At 39.7% G+C, this 23202-nt stretch overlaps 3 pseudogenes across 1 annotated transcript; all 3 read right to left on the bottom strand.

Moving 5' to 3' along the window:
- Positions 1–115: 115 nt before the first annotated feature.
- On the bottom strand, positions 116–2903 carry LOC149815207 (cytochrome P450 82C3 pseudogene; annotated as a pseudogene).
- A 43-nt stretch (positions 2904–2946) lies between these two features.
- Positions 2947–3360, bottom strand: LOC149815206 (demethylepipodophyllotoxin synthase pseudogene; annotated as a pseudogene).
- Positions 3361–8558: 5198 nt separating this feature from the next.
- On the bottom strand, positions 8559–12609 carry LOC149815205 (nuclear pore complex protein NUP50A pseudogene; annotated as a pseudogene). The gene is made up of 2 exons (XR_016428109.1): positions 12559–12609; positions 8559–10359 (listed from the first exon to the last, which is right to left on the bottom strand). The product of XR_016428109.1 is annotated as a nuclear pore complex protein NUP50A pseudogene (transcript).
- Between the last annotated feature and the right edge of the window lie 10593 nt (positions 12610–23202).

The following is a 23202-nucleotide window of genomic DNA, read 5'->3' as shown; positions in this document are numbered from 1 at the left end:
TTTATTGCTATCAAAACACAACTTAAGTCATCTACATAAAAAACTCAACTTTAATCATTTATCTTTGTGGAGTGAACTCTCTCTCTCTCTCTCTCTCTATAACATAGATTGGCTCTCATTGATATAGATGTGAAGGCAGACGTGGTTGCAGCAAGACATGGAGAGGGTTCAGTTTGGGAAGGGTTAAGCCAAAGCCCTCAGTCATGTCAACCATATCATTCATTGGTGTAGCCCACTCAAAGCCATGAAGCAGACGTGCCAAGGTCAGGTGAGCAACCTGTAGAGCAAGTGACTGACCCGGGCAAGACCGCCGCCCCGATCCAAATGGCAACAGCTCGAAATGCTGACCACCTACATTGACATCCTTGTGACTTGTCGAGAACCTCTCCGGCCGGAACTCATCTGGGTCCGCCCACACGCATGTGTCCTGCTGGATCTTCCAGACGTTTACGTATAGGCATGTGCCTGCTGGTATACGATACGGACCTACATTGACTGGTCTGATCGATTCATGCATCACGAGCGGGTCTGCCGGGTACAGGCGCATTGACTCCTTGATTATGTTGTGCAGATATGTCAATTTCTTGATATCTGATTCGTCCACATTCCGGTCTCTGCCAACATGGACATCCAGCTCATCTTGAGCTTTCTTTAACACATGGCGGTTGTTCAAGAGGAGAGAGAGGGCCCACACCAAAGTATCTGAAGTAGTGTCTGTTCCTGAAGCTATCATAGCCTGTAAGATCACAAGAATCAGTAAGTAGATTTGAGTGTTTAGCCCTCGTACCTCTCTTTAGACAAAAACACAAAAGTTTGTTGCTCGCATCAGTTCTATCATTCAATTGAAGTAGGTAGTCAGGATTAGGGATGGTAAACGAGGCAAATGAAGAGAAGCTTGGGCTATCAAGCTTGGCTCGTTTAGGTTCAGACCCAGCTTGAACTTGGGTTCATGCATGCCTAATTTTGTGCGAAATTCACTTTGAGAGTTTAGTGATTTTTAGAAGAAAATCACTATTGTGTTTAACACTTAAGGAAATCACTTTTGTGTTTCAGGATTTTTCTTGGTATGTTCAGTGGTTTTTGTAATTATTGCCTTTAACACGAAATGCCGGAGACAATTGGACAAGTGTTGCATTTTGAGTGGCCGAGTACCTTCAAAGGTACTCATTCTGATTATCGGATCCCATCCCATGAATCAAATCATGCATGATCCACAACTATGTCTATTTAGCAGGTTGGATATGCATCAGATCATGCATGATCCACAACTGGTTGGACCTAATTCGGAACTATGGCCCATTGATATCACCTGGACCATTCAGCATGGCTGCACAAGCATGACATATTGCCAGGGTCCACTCAGTTGTCATGCATGTAGAGGTCAAGCACCACAAACTGGAAGCTAAAAGCTAAGATGTGCAGTGAGGACCTACACATGGTGAAGATATATTGCCCAAGAAAAAGTAAGATAGATCAAGGCAGTTGGCGAGTAAAAAATCTGAGGGCTCTTACTTCAGCTGACAAGTTAATAAGAGATTTTACTGATTATCGCCTTGCTAAAGCTGTGTGAATAGGTCAGCTAAATTTTGTTACCATGAGCTATATTAGTACTACCATCACATCGACCATTGCCATTATCATCAATTGCTCCATATCATGGGCAGCAATATCATTAACATGATCACCATCAACAAAGGTGATATAGAAAGAGAATTGAGAGATAGGAGGCATCTTGCCCCAAAGTCAACATTATCTTATACCAACATCAATATCATCTTTGCCATACCTATGATGCTACAACATCATGAAAGTAAAGCATCACCATCATGATGCCATCAACTCTATTAACACCATCATTCCTCTCAGTCAACATGCAATCAAACATTGATGTTGATGATAGGTACATTTTGGTGACAAAGGTAATGATGAAAATCATGTTGGCAATGATAGTGCAGGATGACAAAGCATGATGAGCAATCTGTCATTATAAAACCTTTCTGTTGCTTCCATAAGAGTGGTGATGATGATACATGGCTATGGGGCACGCCTCATTTCTCTCTGCCATTTCCTTATATAGCTCCATTGTTGCTGATGGTGTTGATATTGGCTCATGCTTATTGTAGTGGCAATGGCACATGATGATGGTGATGATGTTAGATCATGATGATGACAATAGAGGTGTCTGGTTCCAAAGAATGCCTATGTTTGGATTCTCTGAAAAGGAATCTTTCTGGCCTTGAAAAATGCATCTGAATTGCTTTCCCTGGCAAGGAAGAATTTGTTATGGTCATCTAAATAGATGACTTATTTCCAGGCTCTGGTGGAAAAGGCATGGAATATAAATTCCTTGATTATAGATTCTGCCACAAATCAAGCAGTAGTTTGCAACATTGGGTGGATAGCATACAAATGTTGCAGATGCAATCACAAAGAGAAAGGAACCAAGAAATCAACTAGTGTATCTTTCAACTCACCATTGCAGTTGCTGTGATTATGGAATCTGAAGGGTGGGCCTCAGACAAATGGTTGTCATCAAGAATTGAGATGAGAATGTCAATAAAATCATGACTACCATTGCAGGAATCTTTTCTTCTGCGGTGCTCCACCCAACCAGTGATAATTTCATCCAATTTTCTTTTGACTCTGCTCATGGCTTTCAAGTGACCACCTATATCTAACCATTCAAGGAATGGAAGTGCATCAGGTGTGAAAACTCCAAGTAAATTGAAGTACTCCTCTATCAAGTCACTGAAAATGTGTGCTTTCTCTTCCCCAGAACGCCTTCCAAACACCATTCTCATCATGACATTCATTGTCAGCAAGCCAAACCTCCTTTTCATCTCCACTGGTTCATTTTTTCCAGTCACTATACAGCAACTTAACAAGATAGTCAACCTCTTCATGCCTGATGTGCTTAAGCAACTCTAACCTTCGAGCTGAAAGCAACTACATGGTTGAGATCCTAGGGATCTCACGCCAGTAGGAGCTGTACGGCGCAAGGCCTAGCTCAGCATAATTGTGGCCCAGATACCGGCCATTGCAGAGCAATGGCCGGCCAGCAAAAGATCTATCATGAGTGGTGAAGCATTCCTTAGCCAACTCGCTACTGCTGATCACTAGTGCTCTTCGCCAGCCTAATTGAAGAGTGAAGATTGGACCATACCGGTCAGAAATTGCAGCGAGAGTTCTATAAGGAGGTGAACCTTTGTTGAGTAGGGGGAGGTGGCCAATTATGGGCCAACGTCCAGCTGGTTCAGGTGGTTCATGAGATTCTGTGGATGGCTTCCTTGGCCAAAGGTGATAGAGGAAGAAGGTGGCAAAGAGGAAGGCCATGACCTGCATGACTTGGACAGTTTCCATGGTTGCTGGATGGCTTTGAAGGACTGTTTTCCACGGTAGTAGAAGGTGAAGTGCAAATATGATCAAAGCACGCTTACCATCTAGGTAGTTGACCTTGCTACAGTAAATTGAGAGCATTAAGACTGCAGTATTTGCATATAAAGACAGAAAAGAAGTAATAAATAGTCCTCTGCTCATGTTTATCAAAATATATGATATTTCACTCAAGCATTGCAAGATGAGTCCAAATTTTAACTCAAAGTATAGGACTTTTGCTCTCATTAGATATCACATTTCTGTTCTGTCATTTTACACAGCAAGTTGCCAACAACAACAACAACAACAACAACAACAACAACAACTACGCCTTCATCCCAAAACAATTGGGGTCAGCGATATGAACCAAAAAAGAAATTCATTTTGGGTCTTCCACATGAATCCTTTTCCTCCAATCATTTCTATCCAACGCCATGTCCTCGGTGAGGTTCAAAGCATTCATATCCTTTCCTATCATCTTCATTCAAGTCTTCCTAGGCCTACCCCGACCTCTTTTAACTAATATATTTTCCCATTTCTCCAACCTTCTAACTGGAGCATCATTAGGCCTTCGCCGAATATGTCCAAACCACCGTAAACGATTCTCTCGCATCTTATTTTCAATGGGTGCAACACCTACCTTCTTACGTATCTCTTCGTTCCGAATCTTATCTTTTATTGTATTTCCACACATCCATCTAAGCATCCGCATCTCAGCTACACTCATTTTTTGAATATGATGTCTCTTGGCAGCCCAACATTCCGTACCATATAGTAAAGCGGGTCTAATAGTCGTCCTATAAAACTTTCCCTTCAACCGCAATGGCATTCTACGATCGCACAGCACTCCAGTAGCACTTTTCCATTTCATCCACCCAACCTTTATCCTATGATTTACATCTCCATCAATTTCTCCATACTTTTGAATGATGAATCCCAAATATTTGAAATAATCATTCACCGGTATATCTTGCTCACCAAGCTTCACTACACTCCCATCACTACTTCGTTGCTTACTAAACCGACATTCCATATATTCAGTCTTACTCTTACTCAACTTAAAACCTCTAGCTTCCAATGTCTGTCTCCATAATTCTAACTTAGCATTAACCCCAGCTCTAGACTCATCAATCAAAACAATATCATCAACAAACAACATACACCACGGTACATTTTCTTGAATTGATCTCGTAAGCTCATCCATCACTATCGCAAATAGGAAAGGGCTTAAAGCAGATCCTTGATGTAACCCAACCGTTATCGGAAAGGAAGTGAGTTAGCTAATTACGAGTAAGAATTAACATGATACTAAGTTCATGATACTTAGCAGTATGAATACCTGCATTGGACCATTTGTACATCCAGATTGTCTACCTCCTCTCTATCTTGACAGTTGAGATGTGTGCCTGATCATCACCTAAGCGTTAACCAAGTTCATGAACTTGGTAGAAGTCATGGTTTTCATAAACTTTACCATGTTTCACATTCCAACTGGACAGTACCATAGGGCTGCGTTTGATTCAGTGGACACCAGGTGGCATTTGTCCAGGACCTGCGAGTTGCCCCCTAGGGATGCGACTCACAGGTCCCATGCACCCTTGTAAAATATAAAGGGGTGGGAAGAAAGCTGTCCCCGACGGGCCTGCTTGGTTGCTGCGTATCAAATGCGGGACAGCACCTGGGCAGGGATTAGTCTGTCCCCACTTGGGTGCATCCCGAGATTCAAACGTGCCCTAGAGGTGTAGAAGCATCACCTGGAACATAAGTAGTGTATGTAATTCATGAACTTGGTAGAAATAATAGTGTTTATGAACTTTTTGTATAAGATCCAAACAAGAGATGTATGCTATGAAGTAGTGTAATTCATTTATGTAGTTGAGTGAGCACTCAAAAAAGTTGTCTGTACCTTGCATTACCATGAAAAAATTTCCAAGGGCTAATAAAAAAAGAAAAAATTTCCAAGGCACAAAACGTCACTATGCAAGCACCAATAGGCATCTCAAGTTGTTTCTTTAGTGTAAGAAATATACTAGTAATAGCTTGTCACAAAATACCGCAGCATCTCAAAATTTTACATGGTCTTGTTGGGTGCCTAAGAGGTGAACATCTTAGTACTTCTTAAGAACGCATCGTGGGCATTGCATGACAAAAATTAGGCGCAGTTATAACATTCTTAAAATGACGTTGTGTTTGTTTATAGTATATATACCCTTTATTAATTTGTTGGGCTTTTCTGACCATTTGCATTATAAAATGGTCAAGCCACACACAATATGCTACTGTTGGTGCTTTGGAGGGTAGCAGGGTTTTTGGGAAATTACTTGGCCATATGACTGAATTTTTTTTTTGAATGAGACAGGGATTTTTATAACTACTGTAGATGCTTTGGAGGGTAGGAGGGTTGTTGGGAAATCACTTGGCCATATGACTGAATCTTTTGAATGAGATGGAAATTTTTGTAAATAAGGTTGCAGTGAAATTGAGAAATTATTTGGCCATATGACTGAATCTTTTGAATGATATGGGTATTTATGTAAATGTGATTAAGGTAATAATAATGTTTTGTTATTTTATATACTTTTTTGAGTGAAATAATTACAATCGTATACGTGTTGCCTGTTAAGTTGTATGTATATATATATTTATAATGATTTAATAGGTAAATATCCATTAGGGGTATTTTGGTCATTTCAGTCATTATGATAATTTTCAGAACATTTATAAAATCTGGATATAAGGTTCTGGTATTTAATCAAAATAAAATAGTAATTGACCATGAAAAATTCTGAAAATTTACAGGGATGAACTAGACACATAAACGAAAAGAACCAGTTTTACAGAACTGAAAAATGATCTCCTATTAGGGAAATAAAATTCAGGCAAAATGGATCAAAATCTGAGCCGTTAAAATGACACAGGGTGACAGGGTTATGGTTTTCGACCCAAAACTGGTATGAAAATACCATAGAAATCGCTGAAATTTGGTATGAACAAACTAAATTCAATTTAGAAAACAACCCTTTTTACGGATCGAAAAAATCATCTCTGGTTAGGGAGAAATCACTCCCGCAAGTTGGTCCTGATTCTGCTAAAATCCTGACGGTGCAAAATAACAGGTTCTGAATCTCGATTTTTAAAGTGGGTCAAACAAACTCAGAATGATCTGATTTTTGGTGGAGAGCATGAAGACATATGCATAAAGTTACAGTAAAAAATTCAGATTAAAATGAGCTCTGGTTACATACAAATCGATAGATCTAAAATGCACCAGAATTTAAAGTATAATCTAGAAAGCAACTGAACATGATGAAAGCAAACTGCACGTGCGTGGGTGTTCAAACATGAGATCTAATGCCTTAAAACATGAATGAGTAAAAACTTTGAATGAGACTCTACAACTCTTCAAGTTGAATGATGCTACCTACGCTGGGAGGAGCTCCCAAACCCCCCTCCTGTAAGGGCAAAAACTCTAAATTAGGCTCTACAACTCATCAAGTTGAACGATGCTACAGTCCGTGTGCAAGTCAGTCGGTGTTTGATGGAGAAATGTAGGATCGTTTGTTGGATGTGCACAGAAGTAGAGAGAGAAGGGAGAGAGAGTGAGATGGTTGATGTTCATGGCCTTCTTCAGGGGGAACTCTTTGCCTCCCTTGGTTTCTTCTCTAGAAAGAGAGAGTTTTACATTGTTTTACGGAGAAAGAAGAAGAAGATGACGATGAAAAGTTCAAACAGACATTTTTGATGGCTCAGGTTTGTTTCGTCGGATGACCATCGGGAGGAGCCCCCAAACCCTTCTCCTGTAAGGGCAAAAACTCTGAATCAGGCTCCACAACAAATCAAGTTGAACGATGCTATCCACATTGGAAGGAACCCCCAAACCCTCCTCCTATAAGGGTAAAAACTGTGAATCAGACTCCACAACTCATCAAGTTGAATGATGCTACCCACGCTAAGAGGAGCCCTCAGACCCCCCTTTTGTAAGGGTAAAAACTCTGAATCAGACTCCATAACTCTTCAAGTTGAATGATGCTACCCACGCTGGGACGAGCCCTCAGACCCCCCTTTTCTGTAAGGGTAAAAACTTTGAATCAGACTCCACAACTCTTCAAGTTGACTGATGCTACCCACGTTGGGAGGAGCCCCCAGACCCCTCTCCTATAAGGGTAAAAACTCTGAATCAGGATCTACAACTCATTTAGTTGAATGATGCTACCCACGCTGGGATGAACCCCCAAACCCTCCTCCTGTAAGGGTAAAAACTCTGAATCAGGCTCCACAACAGTCAATGTGCAGGTCAACCGGTGCTTGATGGAGCAATGTAAGATCTTCTATTGGATGTGCATAGAAGCAAAAATAGAAGAGAGAGAGTGAGAGGGTTGATGTTCATGGCCTCCTCCAGGGGAGATTTCTTTCTCAGATAATCCTGCAGTGCAGAGACTGGGTCTTAAATAATCATCTTCAGGACACTTAAGTCTTTACAACCACTTTTTTTCAAGAATCGTCATTTTTTTTTACACCAATGGAGAAGAGGGTACTTAAGTCTTTGCAATCGCATCAAACTCCAACGCTAATTAATGCTGACAAACATGGGGATACGAGACACACATGCTTACATACGTGGTGCTCTTTGGGACCCCCAAACATGAGATGTAGCTAACTGCCCTGTTCGGGAAGGGGGGGGGGACATATAACCTGCTTTGGGCTGAACCAGAGCGAGGAGCGGTTTCTCTGAGAAAAAATAAAAAAGTTGTATAATTTATATAAAATAGTTTAAATAATATTTTTGTAGTTAAATGTCAAGAAAACAAATGTACTTTTTTCATAAAATTCATGTGTGTGTCTCTGTACCCGTGTCCATGTGACATAGGATGGGATCCCACTCATTTTAAGTCCATAACAATGATTTTTGGATGACAAGGAACCCTCGCCGAGAACTGGGTCACTTGATGGCCCGCCTCCCTGCGAGGTAAACCATGGGTGGGGTCACCAACACCCAAACCCTTAGGGAGAATGTGGATGATGTGCAACAGTATACCCTTAGGTATCACAGCATAAGTTCTGAGTACATATCACAACCACCACTGTAACATTTCGACAAGGGGCTCCAAGCAGTGATCTTCCACACACACACACACAAGAGAGAGAGAGAGAGAGAGAGAGAGAGAGAGAGAGAGAGAGAGAGAGAGAGAGAGAGACCCAAAGTTCCATACTAGTAATTATGATAAGCTGTATCAGGAAAACAGTGTCAAAACTTTGCAATGGATCTCTTATAATTTATGAAAACAGCCTCATGCCACAAGTATCCCAGAGAACAAAATTATGGATCTGAAATGGCCATTTACCTCTCTCAATCTAGATTGAAGAACTCAACCAATTACAGTGGCCGCCATATTTGAAAGCCCAAATACGCAGATCTCTAATACTACAACATAAGGGGCAACAGAAACAACTATGAATTCATTCAAAAACTTTCCTGTATGAAGACGTGGAGGTAGGCTTGCTTTTCCTGGCGAAAAGTTCGTGGCTCTAGTCATCTGAAGCCTTTGGAGAGTTCTCAGGTGTCTTCAGAACTGTACTTTTCTTTCCTTTGTGATCCATCACCGCTGCTCGAAATGTATCCACAATAGAACTTTCCTTGAACTTCAAAGCAAATGTAGTCAGGGTATTTTTACCTTCAACAGCACTATTGATGCATGCAAAGGTGATGCCTTTCTTCTCCATGTTTGTGAGTTTCATATCTGGATAGAGGCCCGCATTCAGGATCAACCTGTAGTACCCTTTAGCCCTCATTACCAACCTCGCCTTCCCAACACTGTCTGTAGCAACATTCAATTTCAGCTCACCTTTGCCTCTTTCCTTCCAACCACCATCGAGGAACTCAAACAATGCGGCATCAGCAACAAAAACTGCCTTCTCATTTTCTTCACCAGTTTCGACAGGTACCTCCTGCATCGCAGGCAGAACATTTCCACCGGATTTATTAAAATCTCCAGCTGGAGTACCAAGAGATGAGCCTCCATTGTTAGAGATTCCAGTACCAAATAAAGGCAAAGATGTGTTGCTGCCCTTTAAGCCAAAGATGGAGGTTGATCCAGAACCAAATCCTGAAGTACTGAAGCTGAAAGAACCATCTGTTGTTGGAAGTTTCCCAAATGAAAAAGATGGATTGGCAAACCCAGTTCCTGCAAGACCAGTAAAAGCATTCTGGCTGCTGGATAATTGCTGAAATAAATTGAGGGGAGCTGATGTCCTTGTTTTCACTCCGCCGCCATTTCCCTCCCCTTCTTTGCTCACAGCTGGATCTTCTGAATCTACTGCCTCCACTTTATTGGTTGCACCCGACGGGATCACATCTTCACCAGAATCACCCTTCGCTTCATCACCTCTTTCTTTGGATGATCCATCAGTTCTGGTCTTTGATTCTTCAGCAGTGCCATTAGTTCCATTTGGCTCTTTTACTGAATCTCCTGGAGTTCCTTCACCATCTCTTTTGATGTCTTCACAGTTGGAAACCAAGTCCGCAGTGGGTTCTGGCAACGGTTTATCCTCATCAATTTTCTCTGGTTCACCAGTGCCATCACCACCCTCCTCTTTTGGAAGCACTTCATCATGGGTAGGATGTGTAACAGTAGCTGTATCAGACAGCTTTGCATCAGAAGCAGCATCACTTACAGCAGGAGAATCAGCGGGTTGGGAAACCAAACACACACCAGCAAATGGGTTAGAAGCAGCAGCAGATGCAGGCTGGTTGCGGCGAACCTTAACAATCCTTCTAGTTGCTAACACTTCATCACTAGCTTTCTTAAATGTCCCCATTTCCTCTTCTGGGGCATCGTCATCGGCATCAAGGCCTGGATCATCACGAGAGATCTCCCTTCCAGCAACTCTCTTTTTAGAAGGAGGAAGAGAATCTCCATCTCCCATTGGAAATAATATGTAAAGTACAGTGATTCTCCTTACTCCAAGTCAGGTTTGTTCAAAGATCTAGAGAGATATCACAATACATCCAAGGGTAAATTCAAAAGTTGCGGAAGATTAAATTAAAACATTTTGCTAAAAATCTGAATCAGACCCAAAAAAGGCAATCCCACAAACCGTAACTAAGTAGAATCAGGTAGCATAGTTATTCCATGGCAATAGGGCTCTGGCCGCTGGGCCAAGGCTTGTTATCATAACCGGTGGGTGATAACCCAATGCATAATTAAGAGCCACTGATATCTAGGTGTCCATACTCAGGTAACTCAGCATGTTGTGCCATCAAAATTTAAATTTAATCCAACAATGTATAACATAACAGGGATACATAAATGAATCCACAAAAGGTTCCTGTGTCTATGTCATAAACAGAGTTACGAGAAGCTTCTTAGGTAGGTGGAAAGCATGCTTCGTAGAAACTCGTTTCGGAAGCACAATACACCTCGCTTCAGAAACTTCACGAGAATCTCGATTCTTCCACGCTTCTCCTATGCTTCCCACACGCTTCATCCATGCTTCGCTACAAACTTCCAATATGCTTCTCTCACATTTCTTTTCATGTTTTCCATGTGCTTCTTCTCACGCTTCCACTCACTTTCCCTGTGCTTTCTCATAAATTGATAGCCATCATTTTTAAATTTTAATAAAAATCTAATTCTTGCACTAAAAATCATGAAATATAAGAATAGTCATTTTTATTTTAGCTTTTATTTGCTTCTTGTTCAATTCCTACTCAGTTCCCACATTGCTTCATTCATCATTGTTTATTCCTATTTTGCTTTTAAATTGATTCCTCACTTCTCGCTTACTATAAATTTTAAAATGTCTCATTTCTCGCTTCTGTTTCCCGTATCATTTCCTGCTTATGCTTCTTAGTCTGGCAACCTTGGACACAGGCAGTTTAGATGAAGTCACAGGCTGTAACTTGTAAATAAACCCTAATCATGATGTTAACTTTGTCCAGAGAAAAAGTGAGATGACTATGACAGGCATAACAATGTCAAAATGCGATAAAAGCCAGCAGGAGGAGTTTACAGTTTTACACCATACAAGAACAATATACAACTTGGAGCAGAAAACACCACCCCACATGCAATTTGGGTCATCGATGGCAATGACTGATAATATAATAAATTTTTTCACAGTCGAACCACTAACATAACACATATTATGGAAAGCTAGGCACAAAACTTGTAGAAATTCAACCAGCATGTTCAAAAAAATGGAATGTGATTTCTTTCATCCAAAAGACAAGTTTTGTTTCTCTGATGAAAGGAAAAAGCAAGAATCTGACTAATCATACATCATAATGTATCATTTTCAAATACATTAGGCAACGAAATTCACATTTTCGATATGTAAGGCAAGGATAAAAGCATAAATTCCATGTTCATCACATTTATAATGGATCTAAAAGTGTATACAGTTTCCTACTAAGTGAAAAAAAAAGATTTCATCTAATAAAGCTGAAATTGTAAATCAATCTGCATAGAAACAAGCCATCAAACTAAAGTATCATACAAGCACTCGTGTTGAAACTTTGACATTAAGTGAACAATCTCACGAAATTCATAATACCAAAATTACCAGTACAACACGCAACTTTTCTAGATTACCAGAAAGAATAAACTCGCTACTCTTCAAACAAAGAAGCACCTAAGTTCTGAACAACCAAACAAAAGATAAACGAAGTCTATAGTAGATTGACAGTACGTCTCGAATTCGCAATCTGGGAAGCAAAACTCGTTCGAACGAAAAGTGAGGACCAAAATATGGCGGACAAAGAACTAGGGAGAAAATCTCTCTCTCTGGAAAATAGGAAACAAACAACGAAATATTCAAACCATCAAACCCATAAAAGCTCAGAAAGAGAGCCCCAACTCAACAACAATTCCCGGAACCACCAAATTCATGAATCCTAAACACAAAAACACGAAAATGACAACAAAAGAAGAGTTGGGTACAACCGAAATCACAACAATCGCATAAAATCACGAAAAACTCGGAACAAGAATAGATAGGGAAAAGAGGGCAACATGAAAAAACCCTAGATGCTCAAAGGAAACACACCCAGATACCATCCAACATAAAAAGGAAAAAAAGTCAATCTCTAAAGAAACCATACATCAGATTTCTGACATAACCAAGATTTAAGAAAACAAATTTAATTTAAAACAAACAAAAAATTAAGGGGAAGAAGAAGCATACCTGCCGAGGTGAACCTCTCTCTCTCTCTTTCACACACACACACTAGCTGTCAATTTAAGCGTTCTCGTTCCTTCTTTTATTTTCATCTGAATTTTATAAAAAAAAAAACTAGAGTTCCTTAGATACCCTCACTAGTCGAAGACAATCATAAAACCTTTGCTTGCCAAGGTTCAAGCAGTAAGGCTGTAACTGTAAGCTAAAAATGCATCTTTTGGGACAAAACTGAACTTTACTATTTTTAAAGAATAATTTATAAAAAAACTGCCTCGCTTATCAGTTAAGTTATATACAAATGACATCTATCTCTTTGCTGATTACAACTAGCTGCCAGCTGAATTGAAAAGGAGTCGAATTCAGGATGGGGCTTTTGCAAATTTTGGTTGTCCCGGATCCGAACTTATTCGACTCTCCAATGTATTTTCTGATCCGAAATCCAAACTGTTTGCATCCCTTACTTTGCTTTTTATAAATCATGTTTGGAAGATACTCTTGGTGCTGCTAAAACAGTCAATTAACTTTTATTTAGTAAAAAAAGTGATTAAAATGGCATCATTATTGATTTGATTAACAAAAGAACATAAGATGAGTTGTTTAATAAAGAAAGAGGAAAATGTAATTTTGTACCTCAATGAGGCTTGCGATGCATTCAAGTAGACAATTAGGTAGCTTTTTATGACATCACTAGTTTTCAAATTGTTATTTTGCTTAAGTTATTGATGAAGTGAACAAAATTTGACAAAGGATTTGTCTTTGAGAAAAAGCCAATTGGCTTAGCCTTACTAGCATTGAGCTTCGTAGACACAATCCATGCTAGAAGTAGGGTTAATAGTTGGTATTTAGGGTGTGTTTGACTCCCCGTCTAGGTTAGGACAGAACATCTTGCCCAATACAGACAGGACGGTTGTCCTATCCAGAATACACTGTCCAATTTATCCTCTACAAGTTTTTTTTTTAGTTTTTTAAAAATTGTACCATCCCTACTGTTCTAGGCGGTGGGTACAAAAAAAAAAGTGTCGCACATCTTGCGGACGTGCATCCGCTGTTTGATTGTGGGCATGTGACGTGAGTCGGTGCAGAGCACACAATCAAACATCCACAAGTATGCACTTTTTTTTTTTTTTTAACTAGTCGAAAGACTTTGAGGTCTTTCTTGTCCACTAGAAAGTACACCCAACTTTGAGCTTGTGACAAATCACAATTGTCCTTAATTAGGAAGGCAAAGCCCCTGTGGACAATCCTTTATCCCCAGTTCGAATCCGGGTATCGCCTGATTAACACAACAAACCTTTTTAATATTGAAATGTCTTTTTCATATTGAAACAATTGTACTTTCCTTGGTAAAATCTTTTTTGAGAGTAGGAAGTGAAGAATGAGATAACTGGATAGTTTTTTTTTTTTAATGTTGAGGAACCCTTGCCGGGAACCGGGTCACTTAATGGCCCGCCTACCTTCAAGGTAAACTTCTGCTTGGGTTAACAACGCCTAGGGGTGTCAACTGGACGGGTTTGGTTCGGACCCCTCTGGAACCAGACCTGGTCCTGATTTTTGGGTACGGTATCCGGTTCGAACCCATTATAAGAGAAACCAAATCCGGACCTGATAAGAACTACATGAATCAGACCTGGGCCATACCCAGTAAAATAATATTTTTTATCATTTTTATATTTAAAAAATGCGAGTCTTAATCGAAACTCGGGTTGGGCCCAAGTTTGATATAAAATTTCACAAACTATACCAGGATCCATGTATTAATTGGACCTTCGAGTCCAGACCCAAGTCTTAATCGGGTCTTCATATTTATTACCATACCCGGACCTTATAGGGTTTGACCTGGTTCGAATCCAGGTAAACCCGACTCGTTCACACCCCTACCTACAGCCAAGCCCGAGCACACCAGTTAAAGTTACTACTATCATGAGACCAAAGGGGTCTCTGTTTTGAATCCCCATAGACGTTATCCCTCAACTTGCTTGAAAATTTTGATACAAATTTTAAAAATTGATTTAACTAAAAACCATGATTATGCTTTGACTTGTTTTCAACTTGTTTTCATTGATAAATTTTCATTGGAAAAACTTTATTTAAGGGCCAATCTTTTACCCTTGATCTAAAAAAAAGAGCCTCACATTCCTGAGTTTCCTGATATGAGATTTTTTTTCTTTCGAAAACGACCAAACAAAGGCCAACTATTGCCATTCACTAAAGTGAGTCAAATACTTACACTTCTCTTTTATGGTAAAATAAGTATTTTTTAATTCCAAAGGGCAATAAAAAATCATAAAAACAAATCAATTTTTTCCAAAAGATGATGGAGGTTAACCTAGTCTCTGTTTGGCAGACCACATCAGAAAATTCAGTCTTTTGGAATTAGGGGCACAAGGTTGTTCCATAAATGGAATTTTCCCTTCCATCCATTCCCAACCCATGGCCGGGCCCTTGCAGAAGGGTGGCGACTTGTTTGACCACTCTGCAGCCCGGCCCATTTAAATGGATTGGACACTTTGACAGGGCTGCAGCCCATGCTTTGGTGTACAGTGTTTGGATATTGATGTAAGGATATATGGGCCATACCATAAGTTCAAGGGGCCCCTGCCTCCTTAGGAAGATATAGACCAACCGGTCGGGTTTGGTTCAGACCCAAGTCAATCATACTTGGACCCGATTTTCGGGTATGGTATCTAGGCTCGGGTCTAATCAGGTCTACTATAAGAGAAATCATACCCAGACCCAATAAGAACTACATGAACCAGATCTGATAAAATAATATTTTTTATCATTTTTACATTGAAAATTTATGAGAATTAATTGAAGCCCATGCTGGGGCCCGGGTCTAGTATAAAATTTCACACTATACCCTGATCCATGTATTAATTGGACCTTCGAGTTTAAACCCAGGTCTTAATTGGGTCTTCTTATTTATCACTATACCTGGACTCTATAGAGATTGGTTTGATTCGGGTCTCCAATTGACACCCCTATATTGACCTAGTTGATTACAAGGATTATCTATCTAACCAAAGGTTGACAGACTAGGAAGCGGAAGCGGAAAATGACATGGGAAACGACAGTGAGAAGATTATGAGAAAATATATAGGAAGGTAGAAGTAAGGAATAAAAAAAAAATATAATGAATGAGAATCAAAATAAAATACAAATAAAGACTAAAATAAAAGTGACTAATATTAAATTTCATGATTTTTTTTAGTGTAAGAATTAAATTTTTAACAAAATCTAAAAATGATGACTACCAATTTAGCGAAAGCACATGAAAGTGAGTGAGAAGAGTATGAGAAAATACATAAAAAAACATGAAAAATTGAGTAAGATAAGAATAAATGAAGCGTGTGAAAAGCATAGGAGAAGTGTGAGGGAATCGAGGTTCTTATCAAGTTTCAGAAGCGATTTTTCGGGAAGCAAGCTTCCCACCTATTTAAGAAGCTTCTGGTAACTCTGATCTAACCTCGTTCATTCTTCTGTTTTTTATCACACATGAATGACAATGACCCAAAAGGCATGTTTGCAACAAGTGAAAAATTGGTGGTTTCCACAAAAACCACCAGTAACCGAGGCATTTTCATGGGCCCCAACCCAAGTAACCAAGCACACGGGTTACTTTCCAGGGAAAAAAGCTCCACGTAGCGCCCCCTTCCACGACACACGTAGAGCCTCCTTCCACAACACACAAACATGCCCTAAACTTGTTCATTGAGAGTCCCCACTGGTAGAATTGGGATCAGGTGCAATCACATTGCATGAACGCAATGTGCGGCTGCATCTGATCACCCTCCATATTTTGTTGTCCCTACATGTGACAGGCATATGGATTGGAGGGTGATCAGGTGCAGCCGCACATTGCATTTGTGCAATGTGATTGGACCTGATCCTGCCTCCACTTGTATGGGACTAGGTTTGGGTGGATTAAGACCACCATGCTTGTCCTATTAAGGGTTTGGACATCATGAACTTTGGTCATGGTTTTCTTGATGCGGAAGATGCTAGATTGTGAGACCGAAGAGGTTTGGCATAGTGTGACGAGGTCTAGACCGTTTGACGAGCAGTCTAGATTCAAATCCCATGTGCGTCACTTTCCTACGTAACACAAAGCTTGGCGACTCCCTGGGGTCAAGAGGTAAGCCCTCAGAGTTTTATGCTGACATGGACAGAGACCGTAAGTACTGTGAGACAGCTAAGTCTCTGTGCATAGATCATTTCTCCGAGTAAAAAAAAAAAATCCAGATTATAGACTGGGCTCAAGGCCACTAGGCTTGATTGCTCCATTACATGGCCAGCTTGAGCTTGGACTATACTCAAGTTTGGACCCGTTATGGGGATCCAATGTGTCAAGCCACTGTGTGTCATTAGTTTCACATTGCTGAGAATGATCAATGTCAAGATGGATGGTGACGGGGGACCTAACATAATGGCTTTATGCATAGCTCTACTCATCAGATTATCCTCAAAACTATATAGTAATCTCATCATTAGTACCGATTGCGTATTTGTATCATTAAGCATGGGGTATTTCTTATGAAGAAATTTCAGTATAATTGTACGATTACTAACAAAAAATTGAAAACATTGTTCAGTAATATAGAATATCATATTTGTAACGTGTCCTTTGTTTGTTGTGTATGAAATGTCATCAAATTCATCAACTCCAATGCGTGCACTTGTGTGCTAACCATTGTCTGGTATCAGTCAAGAAGGTTTTTTTTTTTTGTTTTATAACCCGACCAGCACTAAGATCTGATCACGCTGGCTTAGCCTGCCATACCTACTGTCATCATGCCGGCAGTGTAAAACTCTAAAGCTAGGACCCCTGCCTCCAAGGCTTATATAATTGTCTTGTTTGGAAGCACCTAGTTGGAGGCTTCAAAAGGAACTGGAATCTTTCTGAGAGAAGAATTTGGAAATTATCGCTCTCTCTAAGAAAAAAAATGATCTAAAAACAAAGATTTGGAAGGAATTGGCTTATGTGGATTCTATTCCTATTTTCATGGTTTCACCAATTCTTTTTATCCAAACAACAACATAATGTAGGAATTGAAAAGCTTGAATCCTCATAACTACTTCAATTCCCTCTGGTTTCTCTCTCACTTCCCACTTCCCACTTCCCACTTCCCAAAGAGACCCCATGAAATCTTTCACCCATTTTGGCAAAGAATTAACACAACTAATTGGGCTGAAATTATTGAAATTCGTATGAACTTTAAATTATGAAAGTTTTTTCCTGTTTCTTATAGAAAATGTCAAAAAAGCTTAATTCTGATGGATTTTCCTTGACTAGGCCATTTACATTTAGTAAGCTTTCTTGTGAAAAGAGAAGCAATGGATTAGTTCTAATAATGCTACACATGTCAAGTGGCAAGTCGATTAGCAACATAATCAAATAACAAATAAATGGCATGTTTGAGATATAAGGATTATTCTGCACTTCAAATTTTTATCCAGATATTCACCCCTCAAGTCTAAAAGTTTGTTTCTACTTCTCCAAAATGTGAAGTTCTAGTCTGCTATATTTTTGCCTTTCATCAAGCTTTTGTGAATCATATAGTGGGCCAGAAGTAGCTTATTTGATTAATAATGCTGACTTGAATCCTTTCCACCCTTACTTTTTTCACTTTTAACTTGGTCTACTTTATTCCAAGTCAAATGCTAATAAAATCATTAGTTTACCCCAATAAGCCTATGATTTATTCCTCAAATTGAAGAATTTCCTGTGCAAGTAGGGATTGTGTTCGATCAGGGTTGACCCCATAATGGATCTGACTTTCAACGAGTGGATCTGATTCTGAATCCATATCCGACTTTGAACACATGGTATATAATTCCTGATCTGGATAGGATCTGACCCTCTTTAATACTGGATTCACAGAAAACGGGTCAAGTATATTGGTTTCCCTGTGAAAAAAGCAAAACATGTTGGTTTTGGTGCGGTTTTGAACCTATTTGTTTATCTGATTCTTATTCGAATCTGATTGAACCTTACACTATTTGTTGTGGATATGACCCATTTATAAAATAGACCTTATTTTTGTGGACCGTATCCACCCCAATTACCTTCGGTCGGGTTTTTCATGGATAAAGATCCAACCCACTGGAACCCCTACATGCACACTGATTAATGGTTGTTCTTGCCATCACAAGCTCACTTTGTACATACACACTCTTAGATTAGTGGGAACCACATGTCAATCATGATTAGTATACAGTTATCACATCAACTAATCTATCAGTAAATCTCAGCCGTCAATATTGATCAATCCACACCAATTTGGCTTGGGTAAACACACAAGGAGTAGGTTTGAGATTGCCGTAGGAAATTCAATATCAGAGAGCACAATGGATATTTCTCACGAAAATTCCATTCAAGGGTCAACCTTTTATCACTAATTTAAGAAATGGGCTTCCCATTTCTGAAATTCCTTATATGGGTTATACTTTTCTTGAAAACTATCAAATAGAGACCTTAGGTCAACATCCATCATCTTAAAAAAAGTGATTCCTCTTTGGTTTTCCATATTGTTCTTTGAAATTGAAAAACACTCATTCAATATCACAAGAAAGAAAAGATAAATATTTTGAACTGTCAATTGTGAAAGTTATTATTGTTATTTGACTTATGGTTTAACCTGAGTTAATAGATATTAATAAAGGTAGGTTCTTGTTTGACAGTTTTCAGGCCTATATCAGAAAATTCAGGCACATGTGGCCCACTTTTAGAATTAGGGGCAAATGCTTGGTCCCTACACTACAAGAAATCTGATTTTTTCAGGCACATTCCGATGGCAGCGCCATTGTAAATCGGCTTTTACTGGCGCAAAAATAGGTTATGCCAAAGAAAAGATTTACACTGACACAACAACTCCAGCTCCAAAACGGTATTTTGTGGTTGCGCCAGAAAAAACTGAGTTTCTTTGGCGCAAATCCTATGTGCGCCAGTGAAAATCCAGATTTCCTGAGAAATGAGATTTTGTGGTGCAATTGCTGCACCAGTGAAAGCCTTGTCCATAAAGCGTTCACTGGCGCATATCTGGCGCCAATGAAAAGTTTTGCCTGTCCAGTGAAACTGTTTTCACTGGCGCAGATTGGCATTTATTTGTGCAGATGTGGATTTTCACAGGCGCGCGCAGGATCTTTGCCACAAGAGCTCAATTTTTTCTGGCGCAACCCAAGATTACACCAGAAAAGATCGTTTTCACTGGTGCTGAAGTTGTTGCGTCAGTGTAAATCTTTTTTTGGCGCAACTTATTTTTGCGCCAGTAAATTACAATGGTGCCGCTAGTTGCGCCAGAAATTATCAGATTTCTTGTAGTGGCTAAATGGTCTTTTCCCTATTTCTTCACTGTGCTAGTTTGCTCTAACATAGGCAAACAGTAATTAACTGATTTATTTTCTTGTACAATTATGTTTAGTAGCTTAAGTTCAATACATACAAGGATGCTTGTAGGAGATTTTTTTTTTGCTAGGCCAAGGGAAAACCCCTCTATCACCTACGGCACATTGGTTGACCCTCGGTTGGTAAAACCCTCGAGGTCCTGCCCCTGTCTGCTGGGAAACCTATTGAATTGCTCTCCTTTCATGAATGGTGATTGTTGTTACACTCAGGCTGGCTGACCTCTTTGAGATTTGAGGCCACCGTCTAGGGCCTCAAATGAAAAATATATATAATGCTTATATTTCACACGCTGAGGACCAATGAAACATGGCACATGCTGAGGGCCTCCAATGAAAAAAAAATGGAGAAATATGGGCCTTCATATGCGTAGGGTCTCAACTTCTCTTGAGCTACCCCTGGTTACACTTATATAACTTCGTAGTTTTCCTATACCTGTTATGTTATGTTGGATCAATTTTCGGATCACATGGTTTCACAATCATCATCATGATATAAAACATGATATAAATCATAATATGCAGCAGAATACAAATCATGATTTTCAACAGATCGAAACAGAAACATGGAGCAGGCATGTCGGGTTCCGCATAATACCAAAATCCTGACAACAGCATATGAACAAGCAGATGCACATAACACAATAAAAACAAAAAAAGCATGTTAATACTGTGAAAAAGGCTAAGGCGTAGGAAAGTACTCCCCTTAGAGAAGATTCGCCCCCACATACTGTGCAAACAGGGTCCGACGTCCTTCCCTCAAGATACAATAGCCTCGACAATCAGACCGGTGCACTTAGACGGATCGTCCTTCGAAAACAACCTCCACGAACCGAAGTAGCAGAAAAAACCCCTTTCGGGATAACTCAGGAGAGAGAGAGAGAGAGAGAGAGAGAGAGAGAGAGAGAGAGAGAGAGAGAGAGAGAGAGGAAAAAGGAAAACCACAGCTCTTCTTCAGAAATTAGTGTGTCTTAGATCTAACGTAACCCCAGCACTAACCACACTTTTATAACCCACGAACGATTACAAAACGTGGAAGAAACCCGTTACGAAATTCGAGAAGACGTGACCCGTTAACGGAAATCAAAGAGTCGAGACCCGTTAACGGAATCCGAAGAAACATAACGGGCATGAACTACGAAGAGTCGTGACCCGTTAGCATTTCCAAAACCCGTTAAAGAATCCAAATATCCACAAAAACTTTGAGCAAAAAGAAACTTTGGTCTTGATTGGATATGGCCCTAAAGGGCCAATTACCCGAACCCGGCACGGCCCGGCTCAGCACAGCGCGGCGGGCGGGCATGCGCGCGCGTGTATGTGTGTGGTAGCCATCCCAACCTCTTGTTCTCAGGAACAAATGTAAGAGTTTACATGTGGGTTATAAAGCCCACAACAAACTCAAACACAATCAGTATGGGACTATTCTACGTCATCAAAACCAAACTTTCTCTAAAACAACCCACGTTTCTTCTTTTGAATTCTCTTTCCCCTTCCTTCTTACACCTAACATTCCCCCACAAATTTAAAGAATAAAACCAAGATGCAAGATAAAACAATCTGCAATAGGACATATCATGCTTTCAGCAATGGTACCTTCCAGTTTGAACTACTACCTTAGTTGACTAACTTTACCCCTACAGGAACGAAGTGAACTGAAGTCTTGAACTTGAACCTTAGGTGTAGGAGTGTCTATTAGCAACAACATGATAAAGGTTTCAGTTATAATCATTAGGGGCGACACATTAAAGGCCATGCGCCCGAATTCTGTTTCATGAGTGACTTCAGGAATAACCCATTTCCTTATACTGCGGTCACACAGTCACACTCACATAGGTGGGCTTCTCCATAGATGCATTGCTAACATCTCGCTCATAAGGCTTTGAACCCATTCAGAGTTTTAACTCTTCCTTAACTAGCAGGTACAACACCTTTCGAGAGTAATCAGGGGAACAAACATAGATACATAATATATCATACATAAAGTGCTATCCAGTTCACTCTACAGTTTGTTATTACCACATTGAACCTACTTTATGGGATCTCCACTCAGATAGGTTGGGTTGCTACTGTAGATGAACTACTAATGGGTTTCAGTCCCATCCCCTCTCTGGATTTCAGAACTAATGACTTATCTAGTTCTTTTGTTAATAGATCAGCTGTGTTCTCTTTGGATCCAACATAGTCCACATCAACCACTAACTGAGACACCAGTTCCCTTACAGACTTTATTCTGACTTGAATGTGTCTCCTCTGCTTTTGGTTATATTTTGTGCTTTTAATCTTTGCTATTGTGGCCATATTGTCACAATGCACAGATATCGCAGAAATTGGTTTGCACATTAAAGAAAGTTCCTCAAGAAGTCCCTTTAACCATTCAGCTTCCAATCTTGTGACATCTAAAGCACAGAGTTCAGCCTCAAAAGTAGACCGAGACAAGAGCTTTACTGATCTCCAGGCGACTGCACCACCACCCAAAGTAAATACATACCCTACCACGCCATAACTACCAGAGTTCATGGCTATCCAGCTCACATCACTATATCCCTCAAGAACTGCAGAGAATCTCTTGTAATGCAAACTCAAGTTAATGGTTCCTTTCAGGTATCTAAGTATCCTGTATAATGCCTTCTAATGAGTGTGATTTGGACAACTTGTATATCTACTTAATTTTGTCATGGAGAACGAAATATCCGGTCTCGTGCAATTTGCAAGATATATCAAACTTCCAATAATCTGGGAATACCTTAATTGAGACACAGGAACATCAGTTGTATTCTTATGAAGAGGGATAAAAGGGTCATATGGAGTTGCTACAGATCTCCCTTGGTTATAGCCAAATTTCTCAAGTACTTTCTCAACAAAGTGAGATTGAGAAATGGTTATTCCCTCAATTGAACGAGTCAGCTTTAAGCCTAAGATCACATTTGCAACACCCATATCCTTCATATCAAACTTACTACTAAGAAACGACTTTGTCTCATTCAAAATTCTCATATTGGAATCAAACAATAGAATATCATCTACATACAAGCATAAAATAATACAACCATCATTTTTAACTTTGCAATAAACACACTTATCAGATTCATTGACAACAAAGCCAAATGATAAAATAATATTATCAAACTTCTTATGCCATTGTTTAGGGGCTTGTTTTAGTCCATATAATGACTTGACAAGTCTACAAACTTTATTTTCATTATCAGAAGCCACATAACCCTAAAGTTGATCCATATAGATATCTTCTTC

This window comes from Nuphar pumila, chromosome 15, assembly GCF_984573655.1.
Source record: "Nuphar pumila chromosome 15, dmNupPumi1.hap1.1, whole genome shotgun sequence".
NCBI classification, from domain to species: Eukaryota; Viridiplantae; Streptophyta; class Magnoliopsida; order Nymphaeales; family Nymphaeaceae; genus Nuphar; species Nuphar pumila.
The sequence above is the reverse complement of the archived record's forward strand: the minus strand, read 5'-3'. Positions and strand labels throughout refer to the sequence as shown.